This window comes from Triturus cristatus, chromosome 5_2 (assembly GCF_964204655.1).
Source record: "Triturus cristatus chromosome 5_2, aTriCri1.1, whole genome shotgun sequence".
NCBI lineage: Eukaryota > Metazoa > Chordata > Amphibia > Caudata > Salamandridae > Triturus > Triturus cristatus.
The window spans coordinates 293,355,952-293,374,810 of record NC_140588.1 but is presented as its reverse complement, the minus strand read 5'-3'; the positions used below and the strand labels follow the sequence as shown (position 1 = coordinate 293,374,810).

General features: G+C 49.5%; 1 protein-coding gene across 2 annotated transcripts in view; it reads left to right on the top strand.

The window, feature by feature from the left end:
- CDKAL1 (CDKAL1 threonylcarbamoyladenosine tRNA methylthiotransferase) overlaps positions 1-18,859 on the top strand; it is a 2,121,425-nt gene that overhangs the window by 786,480 nt on the left and 1,316,086 nt on the right. The gene's annotated exons all lie outside the window — the stretch shown is intronic.

Below are 18,859 nucleotides of genomic sequence, written 5' to 3'. Positions count from 1 at the left end.
TCATGATCGTGGCACAACGAAGGTCGTTGAGCAGGGAGCCAGACATCCCAGACTCCTCAAACAGATTCCGGAATTTGGGCACAAGAAGAGGAGATTTTTTTAAAACCTTGGTGGGGAGGCAATTAGGCCCCGGGGTTTTCTCAAAGCAATAGGCAGATATTACAGTTGGCCCTCCTATAAGTCAAAGGTTCATCCAGCTCATCTTGTTGGACCAGTGAGTGCAAGCCCATGATCAGGTCTTCTGCATTAGGACAGGAGGATTCTAGTAAGGGGGAAGGACCTATGACTCAATAGTAGTCACTGAAAACTGCGGCAATATGTGCAGAATTAAATACTAACTGCCCATCTGGAGCGCGTATTGAGGGGACCACTCGGCACCATGCCTCCTTTTGAGAGAGCCAGTAAAGCATCTTGCGCATCTTCCCACATTGCTTGTAGGTAGAGTTTGTATTAGGAGAGAAGCCAGGCTTTGCTGGCTGTATCATGAAATGTACGCCTCAGCGGCTCTCGGAGCTCCTCCAGCTGTAGATTGATCTCCTTTGTACAGGTCCCAGAAACATTCCGTTCCACTCTAAGGATCTGCCTCAGTAAATTTGACAATTTATTTTTCGCTATCTTTTTCTCTCCCATGCACTGCGGCAAAGGCTGTACCTTGAACCACAGTCCTGAAGGCCTCCCACAGTGTCATCAGAGACTTCACAGTTGGCTGGTTAATCTCAAAATAGTCCCCTCGGACCTCTCAGAAAATATCCATGAAAGACTTATCCTGATCCCCCATGCATGAAGGCACCATCCGCACCCACAGCCCTCGGGACATCCCTTTAGCATTTCCACCAGTGTATGGTCTGAGGGGTCCCTCAGTAGGATAAGTACATCCGCCTGCAGTGGCAGTCAGGGAGACTGTAGGTACAAGGAAATAATCAAGTCTGGAACTACAGGGGGAGGAGCCTAGCGCGCAACCAAGATGGCCGCGTAGGTGCGAGGCTCCCGAGGACCTCCGCGACCTCCTGAATAAATCCTGGAAATATCCTGTCCTTGTTAAGGGGACTGTGTCGGGGAACCCGAGCTGAGGCACTACCCGTTTTTTGGGCTCGAATCGGACCCCGAACACCGGTGGGAACATCGACTGAAGGTTGCGGCCTTCTCCTCGCCGGCCCCCCGGATTGGAGTAGTGGCGCGATCCGGGGACAAGGTGAATAACAGCGGCGAGCGGGGCTGGGCGACTCGCGCACCCCGCACTTTCACTTTCGCTTTTGCGCCCTCCTTGCTCTCTGGCGAGGTCGGGCCGCGGAGCGGGGTGCGGTGGTGTGGCCTTGTCCAGGTACCCAGCTGGCCCGCCGGCGGTGGGTCGACCCGCGGCTCTGTGGTCGCCCCCTTGACACCCGTGATCTGGTGTGACGGCCCGTTTGGAGATCTTGGCGCGACGGTGGAAGGGCCAGCATGGCCACCAAACAAGATGGCGACCGGGCGAAGGTGAAGACGACCCGCCGTGGCACGGCGCACCAGGCCAATAGTATGGACCGCTACACGCTCCAAAAGGGTTCTCCGGAGACAACGCGGTCATCCCCGGTGGGACCGACGGAGACACCTGCCCATCCAGTGGATCTAACCCTCCGGGACGTCATGGGCGCCATCGCTGAACTGAAGGCCTCAGTGGACCAGCGTTTTGATACCTTGTCGCAAAAAATTGACTCGGTCCTGGTGGATGTGGGCCTTGTGAGGGCGGACTTGTCAAAGACGAACGACCGAGTCGATTCCCTGACCCACACCACAACGAGCCTCACGACTGACGTGGTGGCCCTCCAGAAGGAGGTGCGCCGGCTTGGCCAGGCGAGCGCCCTGATGGACCGGCGACTGGAGGATTCCGAGGGTCGCGCCCGGAGGAATAATATCCGCATTATTGGTGTGCCGGAGGGACGTGAGGCGGAGGCGGCGGATCTCTTCGTGGAAGACTTGATCCTGACCCATCTCCAGCCCCGGGGGCTGAGTAAGTTTTTTGCGGTGGAACGTGCCCACCGGGTCCCCGGGGGCCGCCCTAAGACCGGTGCCCCGCCGCGGCCCCTTATTGCCCGAATCTTTAATTTTCGGGACCGAGATGCCATCCTCCAGACCTCCAGGCAACAGGGACCGGTCAGGTTGGACAACATGGACGTAAACTTCTACCCAGACTTTACCCCGGCAGTCCAGAAGCAGCGGCAGAGCTTTATTGGCATCAAACGTCGTTTAAGGGACCTAAATCTTAAGTACTCAATGCTCTTCCCGGCTAAGCTGCGGGTGGAGGTGGATGGTCGCACGCACTTCTTCGACCGGCCCGAGGCGGCTGGGGACTGGTTGGACACCTTGCCTGGGGATCGGGGCCGGGGGGGTGGGGGGAGCGCAGCTGGCGAGGAGGGCCCGCTGGTTCAGAATTGAGAGGTGACTGTATTGCCTTACTCGGGACATTGTTCCTTCACCACATACTGCTTCTGTAGGTTCCCCTCCCATGGAGGTCATGTGGGGTCTGCTGGGGGCTTCCCTCCTCCTCTGGGGGACTAATTAGTATTTAGCTATGGGGCGACAGGCACACTGCACTTTGGGGGGGCTGTCTGGGCTCATGCAGGGGTGCAGGGAGGGGGGAGTTTTGTTGGGACCGGGGGGTGGGGGGGGTGTGTTGTTTGTTCGTACCGCAAGGCAATCCTGCGACTGTTTTGTTGTCTTTAGACTGCTCGGTGGGGGACGACCGATTGTTTCGACGTATGATGGGGGGTAGGGACTTGACTGTGTTGTCATGGAATGTTAACGGCCTGGGGGATAGGATTAAGCGTGGTGTGGTCCTGCAGTATTTAAAACGTATTTCCCCAGATGTTGTCTTTCTGCAAGAGACGCACCTTATAGGTAACACCTTTCATGCAATGAATCGGAGGGGATATCGTTTGGCGGCCCACTCTGGCTTCACCTCAGGCTCGCGGGGGGTGGGTATTATGGTTAGGAACTCGCTCCCGTTGGAGATTGATGAGGTGCACCACGATGAGAGGGGACGTTACACTGCTCTGGCGGGACGTATGGAGGGTAGAGTGTTCAGTTTTGTGTCGGTGTACGTCCCGCCTGGGCTACAGGCCACTACATTTGCGGACCTGGGGCGCCTCCTTCTGGAACTTCCGAGTGGCCTATTGGTGGTTGGAGGGGACTTTAATGCGGTTGTTTCTGGATCTATGGATCGCCATCCCCCTAGGGACCTCCCCCGGGCACAGGCGTGGCTGCCTGGCCTTTTAGACACACTGGGCCTGGTGGATTGTTGGCGCTTAAAGCATCCCGTATTGCAACAATACACCTTCCACTCGGGGGCCCATGGTAGTCTTTCGCGGCTTGATTACATCCTTGTCCCAGCGGCCCATGCGGGGAGGGTGGGAGAGGTGCGCCATCTGGCACGGGGTATTTCAGACCACTCCCCATTGTTGTTGCATTTCGATGTCTTCCCGAGGGGGGATGGCAGGGTGGCCCCGATTAACGCCTGGTATCTGCGCGACCCCACCATTCGTGCCGACTTGATCACATCCTTGCAGCGCTATTTTGAGGAGAATGTGGGGTCGGTCCCATCTGCCATCTCCCTATGGGAGGCTTTCAAAGTGGTTCTTAGAGGGGAGGCCCTCTCCTTTATTGCCAGTGCCCGGCGGCGTGAGCGGGAGGAGGTGACCCGGGTGGAGGCCGAGATTGCGGAATTGGAGGGTGACCTGGGGAACGGGGTAACAGACGCCAAGTTACATGTTCTGCAGTTAAAGCAGGCGGCCTACCGGGCCCTCGTCACGGAGGCGGCCAGGGGCCTTGGTAGAGAGCAGCAGGGGCGCTTGTATGATGTGGGTGATAAGGCCGGTAAATTGATTGCGTGGTTGGATAAGAGAGAGAGAGCGAGCCGAGTGGTGCCTTTGATTGAGAGTGTGGATGGTGCGTGTGCCACGGAGCCGGAAGCCATTGTCTCCTGTTTCGCGGATTATTTCCGCGGAGTCTACTCCCCTGCTTCTCCCTGTTCGGAGGCGGACTCCCGTGCCCTGCTTCGGGATATTGCACTCCCCTCCCTTACGGCGGAAGACAGAGATTCGCTGGACGTCCCTCCCACCTCGGACGAAATTGCCTCGGCTATTCGCTCGATTTCATCCGGCAAGGCCATGGGCCCCAATGGCATTCCCATTGAGCTATATAAGTTACGCCCGGATGTGCTGGCACCCCACCTGCGAGCGATGTTCCTCGCGGCCCACTCGCAGGGCTCCCTCCCGCCGGACCAGCGTCTGGCCACAATTGTGGTAATCCACAAGGAGGGGAAGCCCCGTGAACGGGTCACATCCTATCGGCCGATTTCGCTTTTGAACGCGGAGCCCAAAATCCTCGCCAAGGTGTTGGCTAACCGGTTGGTTGGCGTGGTGGGCGATTTGGTCCATCAAGACCAATCGGGCTTTATCCCACACCGCAATACGGCTCTTAATCTACGGCGCTTGCACGGCGTGCTCGCGCGTGTCCCATTTGTGCGGGAGCCAGCCATCTTGGCGTCCTTGGACGCCACCATGGCGTTTGATACGCTCGAATGGCCATATCTCTGGGCGATGCTCGCGAAGTTTGGGTTCGGCCCGGGTTTCATCAGCTGGGTCAAATTGCTATATTCGGGCCCGATGGCGCAGGTGGTGGTGAACGGGCGTGTGTCGACCCCGTTCGCGCTGGGGCGGGGCACGCGACAGGGTTGTCCCCTGTCGCCTCTTCTGTTCGCCCTGGCCCTGGAGCCCCTGGCGGAGTGGCTGCGGTGGCACCCTTCCATCCGTGGTCTCCGCTGGACCCCCGAGCACGAGGACCGCGTGTCCCTCTACGCGGACGATATCCTTTTGTATCTCGCCTCCCCGCGCAAGTCCCTGATCGTCCTAGTTGATGTTCTGCGCTCCTTCGGTCGCAACTCAGGCCTAGTCATTAACTGGGCGAAATCCTGCGTCTACGTGCTTTCCGGGGAGGCTCCGGTCCTGCCGCGGGACTGCCCGATCCAGATTGCCTCCCAGGGTTTCCGGTACTTGGGTATATATATCACTCTTGACCCGGAGGCCCGCTATGAGCGGAATCTGCTGCCCCCTCTCCAGCGTTTGAAGGAGGATGTGGTGCGCTGGCGGCGTCTCCCGCTCTCGCCGCTCGGTCGAGCGGCCTTGTTTAAAATGATGTCCTTGCCGCGCTTCCTCTACGCCCTCCAGAACACTATGGATATGGTCCCGGCACGCTACTTTCGTGAGGTGGAGGGCCTTCAGCGGCGCCTGTTCTGGGACGGGAGGCCGCGTATTGCTCTGGCTAAACTGACGCTCCCGTGGTACGATGGAGGGGTCGCCCTCCCGGACATTAAACGGTATTACTGGGCCTCCCAGCTAGCTGCAATTAATCATGGCCTTTACGGGCCCGCCCTGAACCCGGCATTCGAGATGGACAAGATGCTCCTGCCCGGTGGCGATTACAATCGAGCGCTGTACTCTGGTGCGCCTGACTCCCGTCTGACGGGACCGACGCGTGTAATGGTGCGGGTTTGGCACGCGGCTAATGCAGCTATGGGGTGGAAGGACCGTTTGACCCGGGCGTCTCCACTGTATGCCTCTGAGAGACTGGGCTCCCTGTGGACATCGAAGGGCTTCGAGAAGTGGGACACGATCGGAATCAGCACAGTGGGGGATCTTTGGACGAGGGGGGGATTCAAAACTTTTGAGACGCTGCAGGCGGAGTTCCAGCTGCAGGGCAGTGAGTACTTTCGGTACCTGCAGGTCCGCCATGCGCTGGGCTCCGTCTTCCCGGATGTTGCATCCATTCCGGAGTCTTCCCCCCTGGAGGACAGAGTGCTGGATGGCCATGTCCCGGACAGCACGATCTCCCTCATATACAAGAAGCTGATTAATGATAGATCGTGCCTGTTAACTAGTCTACGCGAGGCTTGGGTGGCCGACGGGCTGGAGCTGGACGACGAGGATTGGATGTCCGCGGTGGCCTCTCCGAAAGAGGTGGCCATCCCGGCTCGCCTTCGTTTCGTCCAGCTCAAGATTCTTCACCGGGTCTACGTGACGGGGCCGAGGCTTCTACGTATGGGTTTTGCCATGGACGGACTGTGTAGGCGTGGATGTGGTGCGTTGGCGACTTTTATGCATATACTGTGGGAGTGCCCGAAGGTGGAGCGATTCTGGCGTGGTGTGCATGAGGTCCTGCGTGTGGTCACGCGTGTAGCGCTGCTGCCCGAAGCGAGGAGGTGCTTGTTGAATGTATGGGAACCGAATGACTACTCGGTTCCGCAGACGCGGTGGGTGACTCTGGGATACATGATAGCGAAACGTGATATTGCTCAATTGTGGGGATCCCAGAGGCCCCCTGCGGTGTCGGCCTGGAAAGAGCACATGGATTGGTGTATGTTCCGTGAAAGGGTGGTGTATGTGGCGAGGGGTAAGCCTGGGGCGTGGGTGAAAATCTGGGGCCCCTGGAACGCCTACCGTGGGGGCATTTGTGAGCCACCACAGCTGCCGGCTGCCTCGCCTGCTCCGTCTCCCTAGCTGGACCCTCTTGCTCGGCCGCGGGCACGCGGCCCCCCAGTCCTTGATCTCCTCCCATCCCCCTCTTCAGATCTTTCCTGCCAGTCTGGATCCCCCACTATGGAGCAAGTGTTGTCATCTTGAATCTCGGGTTGCCTTGCGGTTGTGGTTTTTTGTTGATGTTGTTAGTCCTTAAAATGAAACCGTACTCTGTGGCAGGACGCCGTGAGGCCTGCACCGTTGATTACTCCTGTGTTTCTACTGTACACCGCTGAGAGACCTTTACTGTCTGTATGTACTATATTTGTGATGCTTTAGCGGCCGGCCGTGCGGTTGTAGGCCCATACCTGTAACCTTTTTATGGATGCAATAAACGGTTTCAAAAAAAAAAAAAAAAAAAAAAAAAGTCTGGAACTACACTAATGGGAGGCTGAGCAATACATAAAGGAGTGTTCCTATGAGTGCCACTTACACCACACAGCCACCAGGCCGAGCTAGGTCACCCACCTACTTGGGCCTGAGTTCTAACCATCGCGGCCATTAACGTCGTATCTTTGTCTACTATGTCATTGAAATCCCACTCAAGAATCAACGTGCCTGTCTGGACCAGGAGCAGTTCTTCTGAGAATGCTATGGATCAAAGTGGGAAGCACGTAGATACTACCCAGGAACCATGGGACACCCTCCAGTGTCCCCTTTAAAGGTACATAGCAACCTTGACAGTCGAGTTGAGGTTTTGTGATGACCAATAGAACGGATCTATGTATGAGTATCGCTACTTCTCTAGAGGCTCTAGTAAAGCTAGAGCGGAACATACTGGTATCAATCACCATGCAGACGCAGGAAGGAGCAGCTAGCCATTTTTTTAGGTGGCGAAAAGGCACGTAGCAATCAGTCTTGAAGACTGTAAGACCTAAAACAACTTAGTAAATGTCACTTCTGAATGACTCGAGTTCAGTGGGCATTTGGTGTACTGGGTGTCATTTACCTAAAAGGAGCATACCGGTGCCTGAAGACTGAGATCATTACAAAGGAAAATGGGGACCTTCAGACTGCAGGACGTATATAACGATTTTGGCCGAGTAAAATAGTCAAGGCTTTCTCATCTCACAAGGCAAGATATGAAAAAGATTCTTGAAATGTCAGAGAAGGGCGCTTCATGTAGGCATATGCAGAACAAAATGGCTGAAGCAAGTTATTACTGCACTAAGGCACAGCTTTCAATTTCAGAGGAAGCAGAAAAGTTACAAAAAACTCTCAACCGGAAGTACAAAAAATAAAAAATGGCCACCTTGCCATCACAAAAATGATTGAAATGACTTTGAGTTAAAAACAGAAAATAGTTTAAAACCATATATTTGTGAGCCTGTCAGACATGAGTTTTAGGTCTCATCCACAGACAGCTTTCAGCTGTTCTTGCAGAAGCTTATATTATTTACAATACCATTACTTAGTCTGGGGGCTGGGTCAGTCCCTTGTTTACCATTAGTTGGATTTCTTGTAATTTCTTTTGCCTGCTGCTTATTCGGTGGTTTTCCTACCTCTTAATATGTCCCTTCCCTGGAACATAGCTTCTTTATCATCATTTTGATTGGTTTACTTGTATCCTTCCACGACTGACATTAGGGAAACCTTTTTTTTTCTTTTTGTTTCAGCACTCTAGGAGTGTATATGTTTTTTGTTTTGCTTTTTCTATCCACCCTTCGCCCTCCTATCCCGTCCCACACTCTTCATATTGCGCCTTTATCCTAGTTCGTCCATTGCTTCTCTGCTGCATCCCATGCCGTTCTGCTTTTTGTTCCTCCTATACACACCTGTATCGCCCCAAACCCTCTGTTACTAAAGTCATTCAGTGGTGACTTACTCCCATTTTTGTTTAAACTTTTTTTGCTTGAGTGCCCGCAGCTGCAATTGGCTACTGGGCTAAAACGTACAACCGCTCTTTCTCTGGCCTTTCAGCAAGGTATTGGAATGCATTACCACCTAAAACAGGACAACCCCCTCGTCTGCCTCCTTCAAAAAAGAAGTAAAATAGCTTCTGATGCAGATTTTACTTCACCAGGAGTCCTGGACCTTCTGAGCTGTCTATTGTCTGTCGGATTGGTACCTGCTAAGCTAAATGATATACTGCACTTGCTTCACTTCCTGTTTATGCCTTCTTTGCCTGTTATTTGCTTTTTATTTTAACGGGGTAGGTTTGTCTTGATTTCTGTATGTACAGCACTCTAATAACCGGTAAAACTCTTCAATTAAATAAATACTCTATTATGCACGTTCATGCATTTTTTTTATTACTGTTTCAATATTGGCTTCAGCCATCTTAGAATAGTAAAGTAAAAATAAGCAAACGACTACTGTAGTTTTATTGCACATATCTGCACTTTTTTTGGTTTCTTTTTTTAACTTTGTTTATTGACATTTTCAGTGAAATAAAACAAGCAGCAAGTAACATGCACAGTGTGTCATCTCTTACAGTTTAAATAAAAGGCACCTTCTTTTGACTAATACGTACATCAGTGGCTTTATTTTAGACACGTTGACTTTATATTATTTCTTATAGCATTACACACATATATTTCAACGTATAGTTTCCATTCAGCGTGCTGTTCAGGCAAATTTAAATGGTGGGGGTTTAAACCAATATATAGCGTAGTGAGCTTGCGCGCTTAGATAGTATTATTCAGGGTCCGGTGCCTCAAATCCTCCCTGTGCAACGGGCATTGTGAGCGTGCTTGCATTTTATTCTAGGCTGTTAACCTCCCCCCATGCCAATCTAATTAATTGACTTTTTAGTCTTAGAAAAAAGGGACACCCAGGTGAATATGGGATATTTATGAATAAATACAGAAATTTAGGCAGTATCACCATCTTCATTAACGCTATGCGGCCAGCCAGTGATAGCGGCATTGCAATCCATCTGGTTATTGCTTCTTCAACTGAGTTTAGGACTCTGCCATAATTGGCCTTGAGCAGTTCTTCCCTGTCTTTTGTGATGTTGATGCCCAAATATCTAAGTTCCCTGTCGCACCATTTTAACCGGTATTCCAGTTGGCTATTCAGGGTACTTTGGGTGAGAGGGAAAAATCTGGGATTCACCCCAATTTATTGTTATCTCTCAGCATGCGCCAAATTAAATGATTTCACGGATTTTCCAGGTTTTTTACATAGTGTTATATCGTCCGCATACAGAGAAACTAGTACTGGTCTTGTTGGATAGTCCAACGCATGCGCTTTGTGGTATTGTCGGAGGGTGGCCGCCAAAGTTTCTTTTGCAAGCGCCAATAATAGGGGCAAGAGCAGGCAGCCCTGCCTTGTTCCCCTGGTTAATTCAAATGCTGCGGTGTGGACCCCGTTAATTAGTAACTTGGCTGTAGGTTTGTGATACAACAGCTTCATCCATGCCAAATAGCCCGGCGGAAACCCCATGTGCGTCAGTACTGACCTCAAATATTCCCACTCAAGAGATTCAAAACCTTTTGTGGCATCTAAAAAGACTGCCACCACTCTTTCATCTGGATCTATTTCTTGAATAATGGAGAACAGTGTACGCAAGTTGTGTGACTTGACCCTGCCTGGCACAACTCCTGCTTGGTCTAGGCAGATTAGTTTAGCCATTAACAGACTCATTTGTTTGACCAGAACTTTAGCTAGTATCTTAGCATCACAGTTGATAAGGGATAGGGGTCTATATGAGTCTGTACGGTTGAGCGCTTTGCCTGGTTTCAGAATTGAAACTATGAGGGCCGATCACATCGACTGTGGCAGTATTCCCGATTGTGCTGCCTCTTCGAACATTTGCTTCAGGAAGGGGGACAGAATATCTATATATGTCTTGCAAAACTCAGCTGGTGGGCCATCAGGGCAAGGGGCCTTGCCATTGCCCATCTGCATTATGGCTACTTTGAGTTCCTCCTCCTCTAGGTCCGCTGCTAGGAACTCCCTGTGTGTATTGCTTAGCCAGGCTAGTTCTATCTTCTCCAGGTATGAGCCAGTGTCGGCCTGTTAGGATTTTCACTAGGTGTGCAAAGATGAGTAATGCGCGCTAAATGTGTGTATAATTTCTGCTGTATCTCTGTGTGTTGTGCCATTGTCGTCTATCATTTCTTGTATATAATTAGTATTTTTGGAAGGGCGCGTCAATTCGGATAATGCTTTGCAAGGTCGTTCCTCCTCTCTGTATTTTCTGGCCTTATAATATTTCCTGCGGAACAGGCATTCCCGTTCCACCATCTCCTGGTAAGTGTTTCTCTGATGCTTTCTAATGGGGATTCCGTTTTGGTCGCCTGTGTCTGTCTTTCCAAATCTTTTAATTTTCCTTCTAGTTTGGATATGGTCTTCCTTATGTCTTTTAATATACCACCCGCCTTAGCCAAACTACCCCCCTCATAGTGACCGTGGCTAAAGAGGGAACTGAATCTATATTGTTCCTGAGGAATTCTTCTATTTCCTGTCCAAGTTCTGCTTTAAAAGCTGAGTTGAACAATGCAGTGGTAGGTAGTCGCCATGCAATATATCTAATTCTAGGTTCCGGCAGGAGTATTCGCATATATACTGGGGAGTGGTCTGAATAAGCTCGTGCTAAATGTTGAATGTGGGTGATCCATGATGCAATGCCTTTATAGACCACCCAGACATCGAACCTGGACCAGTTATTATGTACCGTGTAGTGTAAAGTTCCCTCAGCCAGACGCGGGTGACAGTAACGCCAAGCATCAACTAATTGATGTTCGGCGATAATTTGCTGCGCTTGACGTTGTGCCTTGGTATAATGCTGCTCCTGAGGGTGTGAGCGATCTTGTGTGGGGCGTATCGTGAGATTAAAATCCCCTCCCCATATTATGTGTGTGGACCCTATATTCACAATCAACCCCCAAAGTTTGATGAAAAAAACTTCATCATCAAAATTCGGGCCATAGCAGTTTATTAATGTGACAGATTGTGACGCCAGACGTCCCCACGCTATACAATATCTACCCTGTGGATCACTCATCGCTCCTTCTTCAACATATAAGGTATTTGTTTTAATAAGGATAGCCGTTCCTCTTGAGTATGATGAGTAGGAAGAGAAATACCTATGTGAAGTCCACTTCGCAGCAAAAAAATTGTGTTAATGGGGCAGTATGTGTTTCCTGAAGCATTGCAATACTTGTGTTGTGTCCGTCCAGATATGCAAGTAGATGTCTTTTCTTGCGAGGATCCCCCAGGCCCCTAACGTTCCATGTTATTAGACCTATTCCCGCTAGGTGGTTATCTCTACTCGTGCTCTGCATCATAATAATGCTCTATTGTGCTATTTTGATTAATATAGTGTATGCTCAGAAGCCAAAACCATATGAACTGCGTGCCTTCAGTTGCTCTGTGCCTGCCGCTTCATCTGTAAACCCCGTTCCCCCCCCTTCCACAACGGCCTGCCCAATTTTGCCATGTAGCATACCTTCCCACCCCAAATAACCCCTACCCCACATGCATATTAACTATTTCTCAACATTTCCTATGTCTCACAGTGGCCTTTGTCCTTTACTTTGTGCACATTATACACTTTCTCAAAATGATAGTTACTGTGAACTGGATCAATAGCCACCTCTTGGACATACATTTCTGACTCTACAGTTAATGCATGACAAAACAACATAACAGTAAACAATCCCCTAGCATGGGGAAAGAAAGTAAATAACAGTGACTTCTCCTTTGTCTGGAAAGGTGAAGTGATCTCCTTTTGGGCTGAACCTCCCACTCGGTTGGCACCATGCAGGAGGGTGCCCGGGGCATAGTAGCTTTGCACCTGGAAGCTTTTTGTCCTATTTCTTTACTTTTCTGTTTATTCGGTATGGTTTTTCAATTATAGTTATATATTAAGGGCACCGGACCGTCCATCCAGCATACCCCGTGTCAATGCGAAAGTCCTACCAGATCTCTTTTTGTACCCTTCCGTGGGCAACCACAGTGTGTGGGGTCTCTTAGTTTTTAGTCCTTCTGTGGGTGTCTCCTCTTGGCATGGAGAGAGCAGGCAGTGTTTGTTCTTTCGTGTTTACTAATCCTCTTTGTGTTGGGGCGATGCTCTCCTGCCGGCCAGAGGCGAGTTATCTGTGCTCTTAGATTGTCTCGGGAGTGATCTGAGGAATTCTGTGGCCTGCTGCGGAGTAGCGCAAATATGCTGTTTACCTTGATAGGTTAGATGCAGCAGAGCAGGATAAAGCATGGCATAGTCTGCTCCTGCCTGCTGTAGTTTCTTCTTGACAGGCAGGAACTTTTTCCTTGCTTCCTGGACCGCCAGAGTGAAATCTGGATACAGTGGTTCTCATACATTACTGTTCGCGCCTTTCTGGCCTTACGTAAGGCTGCATCTCGATCTCTGTAATTCAACAGCTTCACGACAATGGGTCTCGGCGGAGCTCCAGGCGGTGGTTTTGGCGCAAGCGTTCTGTGCGCCCTTTCCACAACCATCAGGGGGGAAAATTCTTCTCTACTGAAGCAGGTGGTGAGCATCTTTTCTACATATTCCTCCATTTTCCCAGTATTTGTAGTCTCTGGTATTCCAAGGATGCGTATATTATTTCTCCTGAATCTCGCTTCCAGATCTTCGTTCTTTGCTGCAATTACTTTGAGCAGTCTATCCATTTCTGTGATTTGATGTTTGCGCTGGTTGTGGTCGTCTTCAAGTGTCAAAATTCTGTTCTCTGCCTCGCCCAGCCTACCATCCTGTTTTTCAAGCTTTTGTGTTATGAAGTCCATTCTGGTACACATATTGTCCATCTTGGCCTCCATTGAAGAGAGGCTTATTTTCATGGTCATCAGCAATGATTTCAGATCTTCATCCTCTGGTTTATGGGCCATGTTGGTTTGGTCTACTGCCTCCGCATCTACTTCCTGAACATGTCCTCGGGGCGTTTTCGAGCCTGAAACGGTAGTTTAGATTGCTTCCCGTCGGGTTTACCCATTTTTTTACTGTAGATGCGTGTTCTTACAGTGCACAGTGTTATTACTTAGCCTTCACCATTTGATTAAAAGGAGCTTGTTCGCGCTTTGTGTTGGGGTCACTCTGTGACAGTCACAGCAGACCACAGCGCGCTTCGGGCAAACACAGCTCACAGCTCTCTCGCCGATTAGGGCAGGCAGCGTAAATGCGTGCTGCTTTCTCCCAAGCGACACCCGTTAGTTTCTGCTCTGGGGTCACTATAACCGTGACATCCCACTGTGCCCAAGCTTTATTCGGTGTTGTCTTTCGCTTCCCGCAATTGCTCAGTAGTCTGGGGGTAACATTGATCACAAAGCCTCCATCAGCAGTACTACACTTTTCTGTGTGCCATGCGTATATGCTTTCCCAGCCCTGGCCTTCCGCCTACGTTCTCAATGCTTTTAGCGACTTTTATCTAACTTTTTGCGCTCTGAGTCAGTATTTGTCTGAGGCCGTCTTGCTAGGCCCCTCCTAGGCACTGCGATGTGTTGGTAGATGGCAGCTACACTCGTCTCTTCTTTGCCTCGATTGCGTGACTCTCAAGGCCCCCTCCTACTGTCTTATCTGCAGCGTCACCAACTGACCACTGTGTCCGTTTGCCAGCAGGAGAGGCGCGCTTGGGGATTCAGGTTTATGTTGGTTTAGGCCTCAGTGTATTTTGCCCCTCCCAACGTCGTTAGTCCCCCAGCTTCGTCGCTGCGCTTGTTACCTCACCACGGCGTCAACTACAGGGCCTCAGTGTCCAGCTGATTTAGTGGCTGCGCCTTCCTCGCTCACTGTCTCCCACACCGCTTGGAAGGCGTCTCTCCGATCGTGGCTGTATCCCCTCCTTGTCTCCGGCGGCCTCCCCTCGCTCTCGCCACCAGACGTCAGCTCAGCGCGGCCTGCCTCAGCAAATAAAGTTGAATGTCTTGCTTGCAGCGACTTCTGGACAGTTTGGCAGCATCCTCACCACTTTCGCTCTCGTTGCCCCAGGTCCGCACCATCGGGCCCAGTCCAAGCACAGGATTTTGGTGGATGTTTTCCCCGGGCTGCAGGAGCCTCACTACAGTGCAGCCATCTTGCAAGCCCGGCCCCTAGCGCCCCCTGAACATATCTGTACTTGTGTGGTGATGTATGTGTGCTATATGTCACAGTGCTGGGATCAACTAAACAAAATCCAGAATAAAAAATTGTTGACAAAGGCAAAGCACACAATTATAGATGGGTCTGCAATGGAGGCATTTGATACATTCAGACAAAGGGAGAGCATACAGGTATCCGAAGGCTGAGAAAATGACAACGGGAGAAGATTACATTCTAATAGCAACTGATATATAATATTTTCGGCTGAGCACAGGTTATCAACACTTACATTTCCGGCGCTCAAATGGGAAAAAAAGATTCCAACGTCAGACATACACTTTCTTTAGGCATGTGTTAACGTTCCTGAACCAAGTTATGCCTATGCTAATAAAGGGATTTCCATATCACAAAATGCATAAACGTTACAAAAAAATCTCATAATGAAAAGACCTCGGTGCAGGATGCATCTATCACTTTTGGACGTGATCAGTTCTAGTTGGTGGATTATGACATTCTGTTTGACATGCAGTATTTTGGCATTTGTGCCTTTGGATACTGCAGCTGTCTGAAAATGTTATGCATGTATAATATCTATACTATCAAGACAGGGGAAATAGATATTTTGAGCCTTGTCTGTGAAAAGTCAGCTTTTACAATATTTGTTGTCAAATCAAAAAGAAACATTTGTATGGTTACCCAGGTTTGTGAAGATCTGTAATTGCCTTATTGATTTTATTGGGCTGTGCAGGAGAATTAGAGAATATATGATTCTGTGATTTTGGTTACTGTCTGCAAGGGAGGGGACCACCACATTAGATTTTATGTGTCAGCATGGTTTGCCTCTTGCTCTGGGAAATGTCAACCCCTTCCCATGCATGGCTGTCAACTTTCATTTTAGTACCTCTGAACACAAAAAATCCAAAAACATGCATGTTTTAATACTAACAGATTCTAGATTTCTAGATTTCACGCAACATAATTTTGCATTAGCATCTCAAATATGTTTTATCGTTATAAGAAAAACATCGTTGTGATATTTTCTTTAAAATATTATTTTTTAATGATGTTGCAAAACTAATAGAAAAATGTTTTCTTTGTGGTAAATTCTGCTGTATGACGGACGACCTGTCTGTTATGGAAGTTGGGTACCCAAGTGATGATTGGAATACATAGAACCAGTCCATGGTGCTTTTGGTGTTGGCCAGAACATCCAGAGAGCCTCTTATGCTCTCACTAATCAGCTCTACAGACTTGCTCGCAATAAATACCATTTGTGATGCTGATTGAGTATCTTGAAAGTCTGTACTTAAAATGCTTTTGGATTTAGGGAGCTTAATGAATTGGTGCTGAATCAGTGCTCTGTCTTTTGAAAGAGAAGTGGGCACGCATGTGGAATCTGCTGCCTCTGCTTGGAAGTGGTGGCTGGAAACATAGTACACTGATTAGAGGGAAAGGAGAGTGGGTTGGCTGCCAGACCAACATCAGTCTACAGCATGTTGGCTTCTTCGCAGAAGAATTGGCACAGCAGTGCTTCAATTGGTCGTGGAGTTAATTTGAGGCTTAGTTGCGCTTTTGATCGAACATGAATCACGATGATTTGGCAATTAGGTCTGAACGCGTGTGTGGTGACTGATGCTGACACTCCTTAGATGAAGCAAAACATGTACTCTTGTATCCCAGTAGAGCTAGGAGTGAAACAGACAAATTACGTATTATCACCGTCCCACTCTCAACATGATACATGGGAAGTTAAGCCCCATACCATCCATGGGTTTGCATGCACTCGTGGAGGTAGGGGGTGATACTTGAGACTGGGAATCTCTTAGCAAAGAGTAGGAGAGGGATGATTATGTTCCTTGAGGTCCTTCAGACCAGCAGTATTGTCAGAATTTACTGCCATGGCTAGTAAGTTGGAGATTGTGGGTGCAGAAATAAGTGACCTCCATAAAAAGCAACTCGAAGAAATTGAAATCTGAACAGTTCAGCCAGAATCTTGAATTGAGACAATGAAAACCCTACACAGGGTACCTCACCCTATAAAGTCTAAGTCCTCCTGTGGAAATTGAAGTTCTGTGTTTGGTTTACACTACTTTATAGGGGATTTCCTCACTAAAACTGAGAATCCTGATCAGCAAGGGAGCTTTTTGTAGGAGCAGGAAGGAGGGCGCTTTTCTCTTCATATGACTTCCAGAGAGCATTCAACTTGATTTCTTTTCTTAGCCTCTTCCCAGACTGTTCTTCGGCAGACTGCATTTACGCCATATACGCAATTTTTAAACCTGCTTTGTAATTGCTAATGAAAAATGTAATTCCTGAGGACAATGAAATGAATTTCTTGGGTGGATCCATACATTATATTCTGGACCAACGGCTGGAGTAAGAATGGGTCAGGTGATATCAGAAAGCTTCCTGATCCTAAGGAGCACCAGTAAGGGGTGTCTGCTGTCGTCAGTGCTTTTTGCAGTAGCCATGGAACCACTCACTGGCGCGTCAATGGGGCAGCCTGGAATTAGATACCCACCAGACAGTATTGCTTTATGCGGACAATGCGCTAGTTTTCTTCGATAATGTCTGAGTCTACCTCCCAGGATTGATGTGCCTGTTGGACGAATTTGGGACTATTTCTAACCTTAAGGTAAACTGCTGCTTGTTTTTTCTTGCCCCGACTCCTAAAACCCCCCTGAGCCGCTTCTGCGGAGTGGCAACTCAAATGGTGCTATTAGACCAGTGATACTCAAATTACGGTCCGGGGGCCGCTTGTGGCCCTCTTGACCTTTACATGCGGCCTCCCTGGTAAACAGCAGCACCAGCTGCTGACCACTAATATTCAGAAAAAAATGTTAAATAAATGGCAAGCATTTATTAACCTGCAAATAAATGCTTGCCTGTTTATTTAACGTGTTTTTAGACCTCCTTACATAATCCCTGGCCCACCCAGTCCCTCTACCACCACCCTGCTGGCAACAGTGTGGCCCTCGGTCACACCACAGACAGTACTTTGTGGCCCCTGGGCAAATGTTTGTGAGTACCCATGTATTAGACCATCAAGTATTTGGGCATTCAGATATACCATACGATTAGGGCTCTCAAAGAGGGCAATGTAGATTGAGCGCTACTATCTATACACGGATCTCCACCCTTCTGGTGTTCATTGCCATATCTCCGATAGACCAAGTGGTGCTGGCCAAGATGTTAGTCCTCCTATTGCTCCTATTGCTATTTTTCTTTACCACATTGCCAATAAAGATCCCAAGCAGTTCTTCTTCAATTGAATGGCCTCTTTTTGGACCTGATATGGGGTTCAGGACTCCGACCCGTAGCCTTCGCGATAGTGCAGTGTCCACTATTAAAGGGAGATCCACACACCTCTAATTTTGGCACAGCTGCAATGGCCACTGTGTCAGCTCGATGGGGACCCTCATTGCTGAGGAGGCAGCTGCGACCAACGTATACACTTTGCTAACTTATCGCACCTGTGCACCACAAGGAGGCTCTAGTCTAATGAAGATGGTGCGCGTATGCTAGCGTAACTTTGTACATTAGCAGACTCCCACCATATCCTACTCTCCCTCGATCACCCTAGATCAGTTACCAGGTATGCGCACGATGGCAGACTGTCATGATATGGCTCTGGGGAGGGCTTTGGAAATAGTCAGTTTGGGAGATCTCTTCCATGAAGGGGCCCTGATGTCATATGCTGAAGTTATGGTCACTTATAACATAGGTGCAGGTCACTTCCTGACTTATTATGAAATTCAACACATGGTGAGAACCTTCTGGGGAGCATGTGGCACAGAACCACCCCACTCACCTATCCTGCATACCCTCCTCTTGTACAGAGCCAACGCCGTACTATCTCAATTTTATTTATGGCACTCTCTGTTTCTGGCCTGGCGTAGTTGGGTAACGCGCTGGCTCGCTACACTGATGTGCTCTCACAACCTCTGACCGCTAAAACCTGGGCACGAGCTCTCCAACAAGTGAAGGAAGTATCTCGGAATCCCAGATTCCGATTTACGTAAGTTACTTGTGTACACCAGCCATATTTATCCCTCCACCGCATAAAGTGATGTCCCGATGTCTACACCTGAATGCCCCTGTTGCAAAACTGCAGAAGTCACATTTTATCATATGGTCTGGGATTGCCCCCCCCTCGCCCCACCCCCATAAAACAAAAAGATACCCCACCTCCCCCAGTCGAGATAACATCCACTACTGCGAAATTGACAGAACATGCACTGACTCCAACCCCTGAATCTTGCTGTGCTACGCCCTTAAGCTAAAGGAGATAAACATTTGCACAGATTTATTGACCTTGCGTTTGTGCTGT